General features: G+C 37.6%; 1 long non-coding RNA gene across 1 annotated transcript in view; it reads right to left on the reverse strand.

Annotated features, from left to right (window-relative positions):
- Positions 1–1,843: 1,843 nt before the first annotated feature.
- Positions 1,844–17,314, reverse strand: part of LOC147824550 (uncharacterized) — a 123,051-nt gene continuing 107,580 nt past the window's right edge. The window contains exons 5-6 of the long non-coding RNA XR_015442267.1: positions 5,599–5,676; positions 1,844–3,744 (exon numbers count right to left, since the gene is read on the reverse strand). This is a non-coding gene — a long non-coding RNA (uncharacterized LOC147824550). The remainder of the gene's footprint in view (positions 3,745–5,598; positions 5,677–17,314) is intronic.

The following is a 17,314-nucleotide window of genomic DNA, read 5'->3' on the forward strand; positions in this document are numbered from 1 at the left end:
TAAGACAAACTTCCTCTCTTCTGCTACTGACAAATAACAAGTAAGCAGCTAATTTCCTTTTAATCTAAAACATTTTTCTTGGTTTAGGTATTGGAATAAATAGGGTACAGTGAGAGGCACTCACCTACTTCCTGATTTTTTTCTGAAAGGGAACATGAGGTCATTTTAAGGCTTGTCTCCAACTATCTTTTCCCCCTGTATGTAAGATGAGGAATATTGTGTTTACTTGAAGTAAAAGAGAAAACAGACAATTTCAAAACCAGAACTAGATGAAAGTAATTGCAATTTTTGAGCAACTAGTAACAAGTGCTGTTTTATACAATAGATGTGCTTCCCACAGTACACAAATCCAAAGGCCTGCATGTGGACTGAAGTGCACGGTATTTAGGGTAAGAAATTAGAGGAAGGACAGAGGACTGAGGTGTGCTGGAACCTGGGGAAAGGAGGAAGGGAATGGGAGGTGCCAACCGATGTGAGGTAGAGGAGAAATAACGATATATGGCAAAAGAGAAATCAATCGGCGTGAGAGGCAGGAAGAGAGAGAAGCAGAGAGGTAAAGGAGAGACTGGAAGGAGCTCATCCCAGGGCAGGCAGGAAATTCAACTGGATGCCTCAGTCAGCTCCTGATCTATCACGGGATGCAGGGGTGTGGTGACAAAGGATGAGAGGAACTGTGGCTCTAGGACTAAGAAGTTTCCCTGCTCTTTCTACAAATGCGTGGCAATTCTCTCCTTTTAAATTTTGTGTTTGTTTTTATAATAGGAAGAGATTTTATTTCTAAAAGGGAATCCCCAGACACAGTGAAATCAACATTGGTCTTACTAAGAAACACCCCGGAAATATCAGCAGTATTTGCATTGCTAAATCCTACCCATGTTCTTTTTCCGGTTCTTTATTCTCTGTTATGCAAAGGATCAAGTAAAGGAGGGTTTCACTACCTCCATGCTACTGCTACTCAGATTTGGGGCACAGAATTTTTTGGGTGTGGTAAGGATAAAGACCAATGTATGGGGGATATTTGGGGGTACTGTTGGTTTTTATACTTTCGATGGCAGTGGCACGACTCTCCAGTTGTGGTAACTAAAACGCGACATCGTCAAATGTCTCAAAGAGGCAAATGTTTTCCCTGATTGAGAACTGCAGGCCTCAGTCAAGGGTAGATCATGCAGCCACGTCATCCAAAGAACAAAAATAAACTAAATGAAAAACTTTTTGAAAATATATTTCAAGAGTATATCACCAAGTTGTTCAGGTAAACTAAAAAATGTCTAGGTCGTAAGATAAATTTGTCATATCCTAAGTTCAGTTAAAAAATTATAAACACTTGGAGTACATAAATCTTCAGAATTCCATGGAGAAAGTACATTTGAGCCAAATAATTCTCAAGACTAGAAGAAGAAATTTAAGTATAGTGGACTTGGAAGAGAGAATGAGGAGGAGACTGTCCATTTGGGTCAAAGTCCCCATAATTTGAACGTGACACATTTGAAACAGCCCAAATGACTTTAGTAAACACATCATGGGCTGTCTTGAAAACCTTCCCAGAGAGACTAAAAGCTATAGTTAGGTCAGTTTATACTTACATCAGTCACTGATTAGAAACCCGCAGCAGCAGGAAGCAACATGTCCTTAGACTTCATGACTTTCTGGTGAGGGAAAAATAAAATACTTGTGCTGACCTTGCCCAAAGTCGGTATTTCCTCATAGCTTTGCTCAGGGACAGGAGGTTTCAATGAAGGATTGTCGGCACTAAGGGCTGTTCTGGAAATCATTTTGGTGAAGTCTCTTTTTTAGAGACATTAGACATATCACACAGACACATGTTGGAAGCACACCCCAGGCAAACAGTGCGCGAGTGCTTTTCTCTGTGTCTTCCCTTGTGTGATAGTTCTCACACTCTGGGATGCACCAGAATTGCCTGGGGCTGTTAGAATGCAGATTGCTGGAGTCCTCTCCCTCCTGGAGTTTTTGATTTATAGATCCAAGGTGGGGACTGAAAATGTGCATTTCTAAGTTCCCACAGGATGGTGTGGCTGCTGGTCGGAGATTTGAGCGCTGGGGGTGTTTGCCTTAGTTTTTCCCAAATGAATCCCACATCGGGTGATTATTCCTTCCACCTGCTTTGTTTTAATTGCTCAGGTTTTAGTTAGAGATGATTACATTTGTTCATCTGGTGCCTATGAATATTCCACTAATTTTTCCTGACGAAGCCCTGGCTCCTCCTATAGAGTATTTGCTCTGCCTTTCACTTATCACATACTGCTGAGTACACAATTGATGCCTAATAAATGACTCAAATATAGAGTTAATAGAGACAATGTACAGTATATTTTATTCTTTTGATTTTTCTTCATCAAAAGTAGTTATGTTTTAGCTTGGCCTAATACCAATTCCATTTTCTTCTCACTTTATATCTTTTTTTTCCTGCATATAGACCTCATTTATGAAGAAGAAGAACACATATTATGGCTTACATACTTCAACATGAAAAGCGTATAAAAGGACTTTATAGCCATACTTCTATTTTCATTATCTAAGTGTATTAGTAAAAGCAAACCTACTACATCTTCCTTTTGGGAAGCCAAAAACATCTGGAATTTATGTTATAAGAAACAGCTTTGACAGACTTTATTTGACATCCACATCAACTACAGGGAAAAATCACTGGAGGAAATGTTAAACTAAGTTATGATGCTGTCCTGCCAACAGCAGATTTGAGCCGGTTGGCGGGCTGTGTCTCGAAGATGCATTAAAATATGAAGGCACAAAATGGACAGACAGCTGTTTCAGAGAGATCAACCCTGCATTATCCTAACTGATAAATAAATGTGTAATATAATATATAATTCTGGTGTGAGGCTCCAGATCTGAGATAATTCTTAAGAGCAGGGCTCAAATGATTTGTCATCAGACCCTTAGAAGCAATGGTTTGTGTTATATTGTTGCACACTCTGCTTTTATTTAATGGGAGCTATATCATTTTTATTTGATTTCTTATTTATATTTCAGAATTCTTGAAAGGTTATTCTGCTATCAAAATGAAACTATGTATATACTGCCAAGCCATTTGAGCTCATCTATGTATAAATAAGAGATTTCCCCTGCCCTGGCTCCTTGATGATCGGAGAAGCACCTCCTTTCACACTGTGGTCTATAAGCGGCTGGTGGGTGGGGATGGGGGTGGGGGTGGCCTCACCTGTCTGCCTCTCTCCCTGCCCAGCTCCAGAACATACATCTGGATGTGCTCTGACACTGGAGTTAGGAGAAAAACCTTTGTTATTCTTTTTTTGTGCATAAGATACTGTGTATACACACGTACACATTTGAACTTCAGATTAGTAGACACAATATTTGAGATTGCTTGACTCAGAAAATCCAGGATATATGGTCACTTTAATGTCAGGTTTAGAGACATGAGTTTCTAAGAAATGCATGCTATTAGCATTATGGCTGCCTGCAAAGACGAGACTGGAGGTGTTTTCACCCAGCTTTCTTCTTTTCTGCACCTGTCAATTTCCCTTTTATGTTCAGGTTTCAAAATGACTCCCAGGACTGTCCATGCTATCCTGATGGAGACACAGGGCAGCAGCCTCCACAGTGATGGGGTAGCTGGCTTTGATGTAGGGCCAGGCATTTTGATGGCACACTCCCTTCTCCTTTACAAATCTATCTGCAGAGCTGTTCTCCAGTGCTGAATGGAAGTGGAATCTCTTCAAGTCTCTGGGAGAACCTGGAGTAGAAGTTCTAGAAATTAAAAAAGTAAGAAAAGTTTACATAAATTAAGGCATAAAGTTTACATCATTGTATGATCAAAAACTATGGTCAATTTTTAGTTTTAAAAAATTATTACAGTAAAAAGACACTTTGCCATGAATTCCCCTCACAATACCCCCTGTCTTTGAACACATTTATCCCATCTTTCGTGCCACTTTCTGAAGCAGTTCTGAAAATCCTCTTTCATGAATATCTTTAGTTGCACTGTCCTGGCTGCCTTGATATCTTGAATCTATTCAAAACGTTTACCTTCCATGGTCATTTTGACTTTGGGGAAGAGCCGGAAGTCACACAGTGCCAGATCTGGTGAATAAGGTGGATGAGGATATATCATGATCTTTTTACAAAGTTGCCTTTGTGTTGGATGGCACTTGGCAACAGCAGCCACTGAAGTTTTGATCACATTTTGTGAAGATGAAGGAGGAATTCCAGAACTGCTTGAGAAGGTGGGAGGAGCTGTGCTGAAGTGAGGGAGACTAATGGCAACATGTGTTTCACCTCTCACTTGTGTCTATCAATGTAGTTAAACAGTAGAGAATATAATATCCAAAGCTCTAGTTACCTGTGAGCAACTAGAATATTTTACCTGGGGAAACTAGATTCTTTACTCATTTAAATTCCACAGAAAAGATTTTAAACTTTCTATATAATTATTAGTGTTAAATTTACTCTAGATTTTTTCTAATCAAGGGAATGTTACCTCTTTCCTTTTTTTGTTTTCCTTTGTCTCTAGAGAATGAACAGAACGGATCAGGAGTGAAGATCAAAGAGATAACTTTTTCTGTCTTTACTTAAAAAGATCAGATGTTGACAATAACTTTAAAGGACTTTTCCTTTCTTACAGACCAAGTAAAAAAGAGGAAACATCTATAAATTCCATCAGGTGTGGTCTCACGTCAGTTAATGCACTGTCTAATACATTGCGAGAGTGGACCTCACTATGTTCTCACTTAGCTCTAGTTCCCAATGTATAATGTTTCTTGCTTCAAAGTAAGAAACACTGTAATGCACACATTATCTACAGTTAAGACTTTGTCTTTTTAGGATTTTGGAAACAATTAAATTGAAGAAGGAGATATGGCTTTGTTTTTAGATAGCATAAATTCTTTAAAGGGCTTCAACCAGAGATTTTTGTTACCAAGTCATTTCACACGCATAAGTTACAACTACCTGGTCAAGCCATGTTTATATTGTAGTTAGCATTGTTGCAGCTCAGAGGGTTTTGTATTTGATTTCATTTTCGGTACTTAACTGTTCCTAATGTTTCTATCTGGTAACTTTCTACTTGCCTCCCTGGGCAAGGTAGTAATAAAGTCATTTTTGTCTACAGTCTCAGTTCTAACAACTGCAGTAGAATGTTTTCGGTGGCTTTCTCATGCTTATTCTAAATTTCCCTAACTAATGCTCCTTTTACTTCAAATAATTTGAGCTCTATACCTAAGAAATATTTCCTTTCCATGCTTTTCACAAAGTACATGTGATTTCAGTGTCAAGTTCTCTACAACTTTCCCCATCTCCTTTTGACTTACATTGACTGTCTTTTTTTTTTTTTTTTGATACTGGGGATCAAACTCAGGTCCTCGTTGACTGTCTTTTAAAGATTCAACTTCTTTATTTACTTCTGATTTTGCTTTTGTTATGTGGACAGTAGGCGTCTAATTTGGAGGCATAGATATCAACTTCTTTGACATTCCTACTACCTACTTCCCTGTTGTTCTTGAGAATAGCCCATTGGTTTTCCTATGAGCAATCACTCTTCTGCACAGCTGTCCTTTGGGTAGGGCAAATTTTATCATTTGTCCTAGTAACACACAAGCACCTTACCTTGGCCAGCAAGAGTGAGACCTCTGACTTCAGTAAAGCTGGGAAGAACAACTCTTTCTTTTTTTCCTCTTTTAAAACCTTCAAATCATAAATGTATTTATTACTAGACAGATTTTGATTGATAAACAAGTAAAACCAAGTCATAGAAGTTTGAGAACAACAAAAATACCATCTATTTTATAAAAACTCCCACAAAATTGCAAAAGAAACAGCCTACAAAAGAGCAACTATCTACCACGGACTATTCTATACCATGCATTCTGCAACACAGAATTCTGCTCCCAGATACTCTGTGCGAACAGTATTTCATTGAGAAAGGGTCCTTAACCTATCCGGAATCTTTAAGGTAGTCAGAACAGCTGAGATTAGAAACCAAAAATTCCAATCTGAGGAATAAGTAAACAAAGAAGGTCAGATGCACATTTACTCTGAAAAAATAGATGACAAAGCTCTTCATCTCTATCTCTAGGAACAAAACTGAGGCTTAAAAATAGACGACCCAAAAGAATGGAGTAATACTTGCTTAAGAGTGGCTTTTAGCCTTCATTCATTTTAGGTAGAAACTATGGTCCTAGTTCCATGAGGATTCTGAAACATTTGATCATTTATACAAGATTTGAACCTGAGGGGAGGAAGTTCTTTCTTAGCTAGTAGAAGCCCAGGGTTGCTGAGAGTCACAACCTGAAAGGTTCTGCCAAGGAATGAAGCTAATACCGGGGAAACAGAGCAGATGCACCTCACTTTTCAGTTATATTAGCCAAAACATATGCCCCTCTCCCTTTCTTTCTATTAAATTATGAGTAACCATTTTAGAACCGTAAGCATAGTAAGAAATGTGGTATGCATGAAAAAATTAAGTTATAAATTAGTTTTACAGATAACAATGATGTTTGTGACCAAGAAAGCTGCAAACAACAGTGTATATTTAAGTCTTCAGTGCTGAGACACACAGCATAATTGTGATGAATTTGGAGAAGTCAGAGACCATTTGGTGATATAAACTGGAGGCACCTTTGGACAAGAGGTGTTAATGAAACTTCATTTTAAAGAATATACAGAATTTTAGAGGGGTAGAGGAAGGGAAGAACTGTCCTAGCCAGATGCTGAGGGGACCTCCTGCCTGGAGAGAGGTTTGTATTGAAAGTATTGTGTGATAGGAATAGTTAGGTCATGTGAAACTCAACTTTTAAAAGTCTTTAAGATAAACAGAAGATTTTAACCTTATGGAGTATGAAGATGGGTACATTTCTAAATTGGTAAGTAAGGAATTATATAGTTAAAGCAGTGATTGAAGATTGCCGAGCCCCCAAATTGCTGTAGAGTAAATTGCCTTAAGTGTTTGATAAAAATACAGATTTCAGCTGCCCACATCAAATCTGAATCCAAATCACTGGGTGGAGAGAACAAGAATCTCTATTTTCAGCCACCACCTATGAAGATTTAAATATGCAACCACATGTAGTGGTTTGTAATTGAGTATGAATTAATATCACAGTCATTTTGAATTTTAGGCTTCTTCTCATTTTTTCACAGAATTTCATTCACTCTTTTTGTCATGAGAGTCTTCATGTGTCTCCCCTTCACCTTAAGGTGTACCCTGAGATGGACTGTTAAAACAACAATGATTGCATACTCTAACGGCGACTCAGTTTCCTCATTTGTGAACTAGGTGTAATTATGTCAACTGCAATTGACTGGTGATTCATGGAGGCTGAGAGTTATTCCCTTTGTATATTCTCATTTTTATTTTCAATGATAGTAAAAGACATTTATTATTTCCTGTTTATTTCTACTGAGCTCTGCCATCAATTTTGCTCCTGGTCTGTAAACCTTGTTTACTCAGTGGTCTCACTCTAAGGTCGTTTAATTCTTTTTCACTTACAAGGCCACTCACTGCATTATTTAGTTCCTACTGTGGTTTGTTAGCTATTTCTTTTTTTTTATGGGCAAAATACTCTGAAAAATTATTCATATTTGTATTCTTCATTTACTGAGTTGACTTATTCATGAACTCACTCTGCTGGTGTTTTGTAGACCTAAACAATAATTCCTTCCTCTCAATTTCATTGAATTTGGGGTCAATTTGGGGATAGAAATATGGGTCAGGGTTAAGGAGATCAAAACAATCTGATTGTATTGATATCAATGGAAAGCAGATTGGAAAAATGTGTACATATGAACTTAACTGATTTGACCACAATGTTGAATTAAGCTTACTCTTCCCAAATACAGCCTGTTTGTGTGTGTGTGTGTGTGTGTGTGTGTGTGTGTGAGGGAAGGTGACAGTGAGTGTCTTACACTGCAGCCAGATGCACTGTCTGCTGACAAACCGGTGACAAGTAATAATCTCCAAGTAGCTGAGCCAAGCATGTTTCTTCTAGGGAGCTCACGGGCCAGGTAAGTCAGCCCCACCCATAATCCTGCGGGGGCAATTGAAGGGCAGAACTTGGCCTAGAGTGACTTGCAAATGAAGGCTTCGAATGGAAGCAAGTGAGAAGTGTCACCACAACATTTGACATCCTGAACCTTCCTCATGAAACTGCAGAATTTGACATGTCAAATGCCAGACCTCTGTTTATTGCCTGCAGAGTGTTGATAACACACGGGCTTTGAAGACGTCTGTGATTTACTCTCCTGCTAAAGGCACTTGGCCAAGAGAAGAGTGGGCATCTGACTTGTGATTTCCTTGCTGTTCTCTGATAGGAACACATCCATTCGGAGGAAGGGGCATTGTTTTCTACTAGCAAGGTAGACAGTACTTGGAGTAGGGTCCTTCTGGAGGGGCGACTCTTTCACAATTTTTCTGATCAGAGGAAGCACACTTTAAAAATCAGAATGTATGGTGACATAGGAGGGGGGATATGATCAACCAAAACAGATGCCCTTATGTACATTTTGGGAAAATAAGATGAGAAGAGAATATTTTTGGACAGTGTATTGATAAAAGACTTTATGGAAGCAAGACCTCTAGAATTGGGCTTTAAATGATGGAAAAAGATACCCGCATATTGGAATAGGGGCATTCTAGTTTTAAGGAAAGCTGACAGTTGAGGGTGTTGGAATGGAGTGTGTGTGTGTGTGTGTTTGTGAAGAGTTGAGGATGATTTTGAGGTAAGACTGAGGAGTTAGAGGGAACAGTGCTAAAAGGGTGTGCATTGTGCTCTCAGTCAATGGGTGACTTCAAGTAGCTCTGAGTAGTGGGATAAAATGATAGAACCTATGCTTAATGAAGACATATCTGACAGAAATATATTCTGGGTGTTCCTAAGAGAAGGGTGAACAACATTGGTGATCAGGTTGGAGTAAGAATATGTATCAATGATGAAGAAGGTCAGAGTGAGGGAATGCAGTGAGGTCAGAAACGAAGATGTTAGTAGGAAAAGCATTTCTATAATAGATTCCATAAGCTTAGGAAGGATGAGAAGGTAGGCCCTGGGCATTTGGGAAGAATATTGATTTATTTCATAAAATTTCACCAGCTACCTACTATATGCCAGGACCTCTGTTATGAGCAAGAAATACAGAAATCTAGTCAAGTATGGGAGTCTAAATAGCAAATTAATTAAGATAGTGATCTCTAGGAAATGAGAAGGTAGACTTTTGGAGATGGGAAAGAGGATGAAGCAGAGTGGGGAGGAGAGAGAGAGGTGGGAAATGGAATTAAAAATGATCAAAATATGTTAAATGCATGTACCAATTTCCCCAAATGAACCTCATAATTCTGTGTCACTAGCAACTAATAAAAATATACCTGTCTCTACCATTTATCTCAGGTCATGGAGATATGAAAGAGATGACTTCCTTACATGGTATTTAAACTGGTTCTTAAAAGAGAAATAGAAGTTTGCTAAATAAAATGAAGTAGATGAGAGGGTGAGACATGGAGAGGAGCTGTCACACACACAGGGCTGCGTTAAGGTGCAGGGTGCTTCCTGTGCTCCGAGCACTGAGGAAGGCACTGGGGGTGCCTGGAGGAGATCAGAAGGAACATGAGCAAGACTGCACTCAACATTTCAATTCACTCTGAAGGTCAAAATAAAACAGAACAGACTTTACAAAGACATCTACCTTTAGAAAAGGAAGAGTAAGCTGAAGACGGACTTGGGGCAAAGATGGAAGGCAGGAGTTCAGCCAGGAACTGTTGAGTAACTCAGGTTTGAGATAATGAAGTTGTGGGCTTGGACAGTAGCAGAGGAAAAGATGGAAGCTCAAACTTTTGTGTTGTGGGCAGAATCTTGATATAAAGCAAAATGAGATGTGGAAACAGGTTCAGGCATGAATATTATTCTTCATGTTGTTCCTTTTTTTTCTGTTAATGGCAATAGCATCAGCTCAATTATTTATACCAAAATCCTCTAAACTAAGTGATAATAACAGTGGATGCTTAGTGAGCATTTATACACGGGAGTCATTCTAGTTCTTTCTGTGAACTAACTCTTTAAACACTCATAGCATAAATCAAGTACTCCCACAATCCCTATTTTACATATGAAGAAATTAAGGCACAGCCAGTGTAAGCAATTTGTTCAAGTTTGTAGCATTTGTAAGAGGCTGAGCTAAAATTTGAATCTAGACAATATGGCTCAAGAGAATAGATTCTCGACTTTTGACTACTTTTAAATTTACTTTGGGTATACGGAACTTTCATTATTGATGTCAGGTGAAACTGTAAAGGACAGGAGAGAGATCAAAAGTAGAGATATGAAAATGAGAGTTGTGACACAGAGTAATATGTGAAAAAGGGAGCGGTACTGAAGGCTGAACCTTACAAAATGTTTCTAGTCAGTGCTTGAAGATAATATGGGAGACAAGGTAAGATTCAGGTATGATCAGAGAGACATAGGAGGAGAGGAAGAAGAATACATGTTCAGATCTCAAGAAAGGATGTGGTGTCAGTTAGAAAATCTGATCACCAGCAGTGAGTCCAACATGGCTAAGGACTGATGAGATTTGGCATCTGAGAATGAGTTTAGTCTTCTGAGAAGGGAGTTTCAGGTGAGGTCATGCAGAGAGACCAGAGACCAATAGGTGGGGTTTTACTTTCATAGATCAGGAGGGGTACAACAAATATGGGCTTCACTTTTTTAAAAAAAGCTGTTTTAAAACACATGAGATGTACTCATTAAATTTTTTTGTATAAAACATTATTGTTAACTATAAGTGTGATGTTGTATGGTAGGTGTCTAAGGCTTTTTCATAACTAAAACTATACTCTAAGCAAGAAGGAAAGGTTAGGTAAGTAGGTAGGGCAGTTGGGAGGGAAGAGAGGCTTATTTATTTATATTTTTTAGAGTTTTTGAGGCAAGTGATATAGTAGGTAAACAAGGAACAACACAATGCAATAGATGAAGACACAAAAGAAAAATAATGTAATAAGGGAATAACTTTCTGTATGATGGAGACTGGCTCCAGCATACAGAAAAAGGATGAACATACCTTGCTATGAAAGATGAAGTATCAAGGAGTTGTAAGGCCTACTCTGATCCACTGAAATGAATGAAAATAAAGTTTTGAAATAAATTCAGAATAGTCATACAAGAGTCACATTTCTATAGTTGTATTAAACACAAGATGTTTTGGCTTTTGTTATGTCTTCTATTGATTTCACCTGCACCATCTCCTGTTGGGGAGGCTCATCATCCTGAGCATTCTCGGTCCCTTGATATTCTTGTTCTGAGATTCAGTTTTGGGCTTGTACTCCAGTATCAGATTCTCCATATTTGGTCTTTGTTTTCATATCCCCATGTAAGAAACACTACTATTCCCTCTCATCACTGGTTAGATCTTCCTCTGGTCTTTGGGTCAAAGAGTAACAATTTACAAAGACAACTGAGAAACTAGATATCAGATGACCATAATGTCCTCTAGAAAGTAGAAGGTGAGGTCATTTGCTGATGGAAGAAAGAGGGCTTAAGTGTTTGAGGAGAATGGAGGGAGATTGGAAGAGTAACTGTGGAGAATTTGATCGAGAGTCAGATGAATAAAAGGATTTCTGAGCAGTCCTGAGGGGCTGGGATTAGATTTCATAGATTTGTAGTGGCGCCAACTGGCATTTTCCTGACTTCCTTCAGTAACATTTGACGGTGGGATAACCAGAGCAGAGAAAACATCTGGCTAGATTTGCCTAATACCCTGGATTGGCACAACAGCTGCAGAAGTTTGAGATGGCTAAAGAATCTGGATTACTAGTGAGAAGGTGACAATGGTGTTCAAGTGAGTTAGAGAAACAAATGAACCAAGTGAAGCTAGAAACCTGCTGAGGAACAAAAGGGAATGAGGAAGACATAATCTCAAGAAAAAATGTAATTCTAGAGGTCAATGAGCAAGGTGAATGGATGTGAAAAGGAATGGATGTGAAAGAGGGACTGGGCATGACTTTGAGGGGTCAGCTTCAGCTTCTGTGAGCCTGTTGACAAAAATAAAATGTTCAGGTGATGACAGGATGTAACATATCCTACATGTGGGTTTCCAGAAAAGAATAGAGCAAAGGTTCAAACTCCTAGAAAAGGGGGAAGAATTAAAGGCCCTCATTTGCAAAAGTTACCATTTGTACTTTTGAGGCCAGCTATGGGTGAATTGGAGATGAAATATATGAAGAAAACTTGAAGATTCTCAAGGTAGGTGAAAATGGAAAACACTTAAGAAGTTGGGAAGGCCTAATATTGAAGTCATATCAGTCTGGATTTGCATCCACAAATCCTGGTCAAACTTGCACCAGGTGTGTAGAAACATGGAAGATGAAAGAAGAAGGAGAGACACATTGTTCATATTAATTATATTTCATGGTACAAAAACACTTAAAGAAAACCAGAAAATATTTCATTTTAAAGTGGAGATATCCCATTGGTCAAATGATACACGTGCACATATATATATATATATATATATATATATATATATATATATATATATGTATGTGTGTGTGTGTGTGTGTGTGTGTGTATATATACACACTTGTATTTAAAGTACCTTTATTATATTTATTGCCACTGGTATGTAGTGCTTTTATTATATTTAATGCCACCAGAAAACGGGGATCAGTTGTCTTTTTCTGAGTAAACAGATTTTTCAAGAAAAATGTAAAGAAGATTCTTTGTGATGTCTGGAGAGTGGTTCTTGATTAATTTTTAAGCACTAGGTCACTCAGCTCTATTATTGATTTATTATTTATTAAATTTTATTTCTGGACAATGGATATTATTTTTTAAATTCTGAGACTTTTAGACTTCATATTTAGCATCAGCCTTGCAGCCACATGACCAACATGTTTCATAATTAATTTTAATCTCTCTCTCAACTGTCTTCCTGAGATGACTCCACCACATGGAAATAATATCAGGCAGTAATTTTACAACCCTCAAAATAACTGGGGATCATCACCTTGTTGTTATGGTGTTGGATGATGTCATCCACTTTCCATTACACACCTCACCACAGCCACAGTGTGAGGCTTTGCTAACTGCCAAATGGAAAGCCCTCTGAGCTTACCAAATCCATGCCCAGCCAATGAAAGGTTACCCTTATTTACATATCCATGATCCCAGCCAATGAAAGGTTACTCTTTTTTTTCCCCATTAAGTTTATTGGTACATTTTAGGTATAAAATACAGTTACATTTATCATTGGGATCTTGAACCATTACATGAGTATCTTGGTTCTTATTTTTCTCCCCTTCCCTTGCCCTCCCTTGACCCCCTCTAACCTTCCCTATTTGCAAAGACTTTGTTTCCATTTTTTTCTTTTCTCATAGTTTTTCTTTCCCCTTTTTTTCCTTTCCCCTACCCCTCCCACTTCCCCTGCTCCTTTAGACCTTTTCTTCCTGTTACACAATGTCAATTATACATTTTTAAATTACAATATCAAGATCTAGGAGACTTTACCACAGATTTTACAGAATTTAAAAGGATACAGAAAGCATATTACAAAAGTCTGTTTTGAAATAAATTTGACAACTTCTAAGAAGGACCTTGGAAGACAAATTAAAGAAACTAACTCTGGAGGAAATATAAAATTTGAATAGCATCTATTAAAGATAGTATATTCCTAGCTTGAAAAACTACCTGTATGACAACAGCAGGTTCATATACATTTTAACTGGTAAATTATATCAAACAATTAAAGCAGAAAAAAGAAGGAACACTTCTCCCCTCATTTTAGTAAATCAACATTGTGCTAATACTAAAACTGGATAAAGAAAATAGGAAAAAAAAGTATGAAGAGAAATAGGAATTTGTTTAACAAAACAAACTATTCGAAGTCAGATCTGGCAGGATGTAGAAAGTGGTTTTGTTATAAGGATGGCAGTGTTGGTTCAGCATTGGATGATCCACCCCCAAAAGTCATCATTTAAACAGAGGACAGGAAAAAGCCATATGATCCTGTCACTAGTTGGAGAAAAAGTATTGGAGTAAATTCTACAGCTGTTCATGGTAAAAGCTATCAGGAGACTAGATGTAGAACAGAACCTTCTCAACAGATTAAAGACATGTACTCCATACTTCCAGTAAGAATGCCTTATATGAATGGAGAAGATACAATGCTTTCTCCTTAAGGTGGGGAACAAGGGCAGATATGCTTACTGTTTATCTGTCCATTAAACTTTGAAACCTAGGCCCAACCAAAATAGTCTGGCAATAAAATGACACAATTAGGATAGGATTGGCAAGGTAGAAGCAAAATCTTTCTATGTAGATGAAATGATCATCTACAGAGAAAATACTAAGAAATCTCTAGGAGCCCCTAGAACTTGTACTTGAATTTAGCAGGATTAGAAAGCACAAGGTATATATAAAAATTCAGGTCTGTGTACACTTGCTATAAATGAAGGATTGGATATTGAAATTTAAAAGTTATATAGGAGTACAAAGGACCTGGAAAAGTTAAAAAAAAAAAAAAAGAAAAACAGTGTTGGAAGACATTTAGTACCTAATTTTCAAACTTCTTCTAAAGCTACAGTAATCAAGGCAGTGTTGGTGTAAGTAAAGACATATAGATCATTTGAATAAAACAGAGAATCTAGAAATAGAACCACACATATATGGTTCACTGAGATTTTTTTGTTTTGTTTTGTTTTGTTTTTTTCGGTACCAGGGATCGAACTCAGGTCCTTGTGCTTGCAAGGCAGGCGATGGAACCAGGTTCACTGAGTTTTGAAAGATTATTTAACATTAGTATTTTATAGAATATAAACTCAATTCAAGAGCCGAGGGATAGTGTTCTCAGCAAATGGCACTAGAACACCTGGTATCCGTATATAAAAAATTAACCTCAATCCTTTTTTTCCATACATGAAAATAACTTGAAGGGATCTATGAACCTAAATAAGAAGGCCTACAAGTATAAAACCTTAAGAAGAAATTATAAGGGAAAATGTTTATGAATTCAGGGTAGGCAAGAACTACCTAGGATACAAAAAACATGATGTATAAAAGAAAAAAATTGATAAATGAAATTTCATCAAAATTTAGAACTTTAAATGACATTATTAAAATGAAAAGTAGTCCTTAAACAGACCATATTTACAGTGCATATAACCTATGACCAGAATATATAAAGAACTCTTACAGCTCACTGATAGACAACCCAATTAAAAAGTAGACATAAGAAGATGATAAATAGCCAGTATAGCACAAGGAAAGGTGTGCAACTCTAGAATCAGAGAGATACTAATCAGTACAATAACAAGATTGAATTATATACTTATTAGGGAGATGAAGTTAAAAGTTTTCAAAGCCTTGTCATGAATTTTTCTTTTTGTTAGATTCTCCCCATTTGTGTTTAATTTGTCATGCCCAATGGATTCATTCTGCTGGGTTTCTTGGGGTTGTGATCCTCATTGTCTTTTCCTAGGGTATTGTCTAAAATGTTTTGGAGTGCTGGTTTGGTATTCATGAAGTTCCTGAGGTGCTCTTTATCATGAAAGTATCTTATTTCTCCATCAATTTTGAAAGATAGTTTTGCAAGGTACTTCAATCTGGGTTGGAGGCTGTTTTCTTTTAGGGCTTGAAATACATCAAACTCTTCTTGCCTTGAAGGTTTGCATTGAGAAATCTGCTGTGATTCTGATGGGCTTTCCTTTGTATGTGATTTGTTTCTTTTCTCTGACTGCTTGTAGAATTTTGTTCTTCTGTTGGATTTCTGGAATCCTAACTATTATATGCCTATGTGTAGATTTTTTTTTGATCAAGGCTAGCTGGAGTTCTATATGCCTCACTTATCTGTATGTCAAGATCGTTTCCCCTCCTTGGGAAGTTTTCTGCCATCACTTCTGTGAACAGTTTTTTTATGTCATCTGCACTCTCTCCTGTTTCTTCATTGACTCCAATCATTCTGATGTTATTCTTCTTTGCATTGTCTAGCAGCTGCTGGATTGATTTCTTGTGTTCCCTTACAATTTGAAAGCAATTTTTCTTTTCCTGGTTACTAATTGCAATCTTATCTTCTATATCTGAAATTCTATCCTCACATTGGTTCATTCTGCTGTGCAGACTTTCGATGGAGTTTTTCATCTCCTGGAAATCTGTTTGCATCTGTTTTATGGATTCTACTTGTTTCCTATGTTGGGATTCCATCATGTTTCTCAGATCCTGTATTTTTTTTTTAATCTGTGTCCTCTCTAGACTTATTAATCATGTCTTGCACCATGAGCACAATCTTTGCTGTTATCTGAGTAATTATTTCTGATTTCATTTTTCCCAGATCTTCTTTTGTTGCCAGTTCAGAGAGTGCAGGTGGTTGAGTATCAGATTGTTCCATCTCGTTTCCCTTTGGGGTTGCTGTAGGAGATCTAGAAGTCTGTTTTTGAGGCTTGTTTATGTGTCTTCTCGTTTCCATGGGGGGTGGGGGTGGGGTGGGGGTGGTGGTGCTTCTGACACCTGCACAGCTCACTTTGTCTGCCCTAGGAGCTTGGGATGGTGGTGGGGGAGCTTCCTTCTGGGTGGTGGGACCAGCTCAGCTTCTCTGCCCTCAGTTACTCTTATTTACATAATGCTGACCATGCTTTTAAGTAACTTATACAACACAACTCCAGCCACTTAGACTATTTTAAGTTTCTCTCTTTTCATTCTCTGATAGTCTCTGGGAAAACACCTTCATAATTCTTAATTTTCTTCTTTTGCATTTCACTGAAATCATTGAGGCTCTGTTTTAAATGGTTATATAGACAATATTAATATGAATTATTTTAAAAAGTATTTTGAAGGTGGCACTGCAAAGAGTGCATAATTTTAGAGTTCATGCAAAAATGCCACTGATTTGTAGCAAATAGGGATTCTTTTAAAATCACTGGTTGGATTGTTCTGCATACATTTGATTGGTTTAGTCATCTGTCTGATACAATCTTGATCACAATCATGTACATAAATTTTTTAATCTTGCTTTTAGACAGTTTTTCTTTGTTGCCTTCACTTTGATCACTTTTATTTCAAATCTTAAAGTCAAGTTTTGTTTCAAATTTCATGTCCAATGATTGGCTGTTTCTAAGATGAGAAATCATGCAATGTCTATTTTTTAGTCTCTGAGTCACTAGAAGTCTCTGATTTCCTTGGTCTGCTGGTGCTCCCCTATATATCACTATTTCTTATTACTCCACTAATCCTTGACTCAACTGTTATCCCCTCTAGGAAACTTTTATGTCACTCCCTATCACCTTGGCTGAGCAAAAGGGCCTGCCTTAGGCACTTCATAATATTCTCTGTATTGTTAATGTTGTACTACA

This window comes from Heterocephalus glaber, unplaced genomic scaffold, assembly GCF_053883595.1.
Source record: "Heterocephalus glaber isolate CG9 unplaced genomic scaffold, H.glaber_assembly_v1.0 deba00001538, whole genome shotgun sequence".
NCBI lineage: Eukaryota > Metazoa > Chordata > Mammalia > Rodentia > Bathyergidae > Heterocephalus > Heterocephalus glaber.